This window comes from Dipteris shenzhenensis, chromosome 7 (genome assembly GCF_047967505.1).
Source record: "Dipteris shenzhenensis isolate YYH24624 ecotype China chromosome 7, Dip_SZ_1.0, whole genome shotgun sequence".
NCBI classification, from domain to species: domain Eukaryota; kingdom Viridiplantae; phylum Streptophyta; class Polypodiopsida; order Gleicheniales; family Dipteridaceae; genus Dipteris; species Dipteris shenzhenensis.
In genome coordinates, this window is record NC_141602.1 from 57699520 (window position 1) to 57702117 (window position 2598).

Genomic DNA, 2598 nt, shown 5'->3' on the forward strand with positions numbered 1-2598 from the left:
CTTTTATGCTGTAGTCATCAATAAAAGTGAAAAAATAACGACAGCCTCCAATAGATGCAGCTTTAGTAGTCCACACATCAGAGTGGATTAATTCCAATGGCTTCTTACTCTCTTGAACATGTCTAGGAAATGGTTTCCTTGCCTGTTTTCCAAATTGACAGGCTTCACATACCTTATGCATTTCTGCAACCTTGAATTTAGGCAATCCTGCAACAATATTTTGGGCCTGCATTGATTTAAGTCGCTGTACATTAACATGACCAATGCGTTTATGCCAAATATCAATATCTGCAACTACACCGGTCCCATGTGCAAACATTGTTGCACTCAATTTAGGCATGTCCACATCCAACGTAAACATCTTGCCCTTCTTCTTTCCTTTTGCTATCAAGCGACCGTTATTTTTCATATCCTGAACAAAGCATCCATGAGGATTAAATTTGACCTGCAAGCCCTGCTCAACCATTTGACCAACAGGTTCCAGGTTCTTGGTGATATTCGGGACATGAAATACATCAGACATGTATTTCTTTTTCCCATCCTGCATAGACAAAGGAATTTTACCAATCTGCACAATAGGATGTGCAGTATCATCACCAGTCTCCACAAATCCTGGTTTTTCCATTTTCCTTGCATCCGGCATCCACTCTGCATGACCTGTCATTTGGTTTGATGCACCTGAGTCAACATACCACACATCATTGCTTTCTTCTACACTTGTCACAGAATTGGTCATGTGCTGCACCATAAATAAATGCTCATTTCTGTCATCACCTTGTCTACTAGAGGATGCATAATTGCCTTGCTGCAATTTTCCATTCATAATGTCATTCTGCTTTTTATAGTAGTCTTTAGCCATATGACCCATTTTACCACAATAGTAGCATTCAACATTGTTGTTTGCATTTTGGCCTCTCTGCCATCCACCACGACCTCTTTGGCTTCTATCCAAGAGTGTAAGACATAACAAAATTGAACCATACAACTGTGAAGATAGTGGGAGAGAAGGAAGGAGTCTCACGTGCTACTTTCTCACATACACAATGGGGGAATACACACAAAGGTGGAGGCTGAAAACAGTTTTCCTCTTCTTAGTTGTGTAAGCCAAAAGAACTCTAGTACAAAGAAATAGAAGAACCCTATATGTGGGTCTCAAACCAAACTCAGCTAACTAAGGTGGCATACTAATTGAGCCACGAACTAGAGTACATAAGGAAAGCTGTCATCCAGCTATTATTCATGGGCGGTGTACCAACCGCATCTGCAGCTAACAAGTCGGTGACATAAATACACAACGGTCACCCTCGCATATCACGAGTGGAGCTCGATATCTCAACACTCCCCCTTGAGCTCCATCCCAATTCCTGCACACCAAGCAGGTCTCTAAACTTGCGCAGCTTCTTTGCGCCCAATGCCTTCGTGAATATGTCAGCTACCTGATCCTCTGTGCTGACATAAACTAGATCAATAAGACCTAGTAAAATCTTCTCCCGCACATAGTGATAATGCACTTCAATGTGCTTCGTTCTAGCATGATAGATTGGGTTATTTGCCAAGTGTATACTGCTCATGTTGTCACAATAAATGACAATTGGCCCATTTGTAGGCTGATGCATATCATAAAGTAGCTTATGCAACCAAGCTACCTCACATGCAGCCATTGCTGCACCCCTGTACTCAGCCTCTGTGCTTGACAAGGCAACTGTAGGCTGTTTCTTGCTGCTCCAAGTGACTGCAGCACTCCCAAAAGAGAACACATATCCACTGGTAGATCGGCTATCAGAAATACTACCAGCCCAATCAGCATCAGTGTATCCATGCAACTGTATCTGAACCCCAGTCTCATAAAATAGTCCATACTGCAATGTGGACTTCACATACCTGAGTATGCGTCTAGCCGCATCCAAATGCGGTTTCCTTGGAGCCTGCATAAACTAACTTACCAATCCAATAGCATAGCTCAAATCTGGCCTGGTAATAGTCATATAAATCAAACTTCCTACTATGCGTCTGTACATAGTAGGGTCTTCCAGAAGCTCACCTGCATCTGTGCTCAGCTTCACATTCTGCTCCAAAGGAACTGAAATAGGCTTAAAACCTGTCATCCCATGTTTGGACAGCATGTCCAATCCATACTGCCTCTGCAAGAGCCGTATCCCACTTGGTGATCTAATCACCTCAATGCCCAAGAAATAACGCAGCTCTCCCAAATCCTTCATCTCAAACTTCTACTTCAATAGCATTTTCACATGAAGGATATCTTCATCACTATCACCTGTGATGATCAAATCATCAACATAAATGACAAGCATCATAATACCTTTCTCTGTTTTTCTCACATAAAGTGAGAAATCTGCCTTGGAAATCTGAAAGCCAATAGTGACAAGATACTGTCCTATCTTGTCAGACCATGCTCTAGGTGCTTGCTTCAAGCCATACAAGGCTTTCTTCAACCTGCAAACAAACTCAAGATGAACAGCATGAACATAACCTGGTGGCTGCTCCATAAAGACCTCTTCTTGCAAATCACCATGCAAGAAGGCATTCTTTACATCCATCTGATATAAAGAGCATCCATTTGATGCAGCCATAGTAATG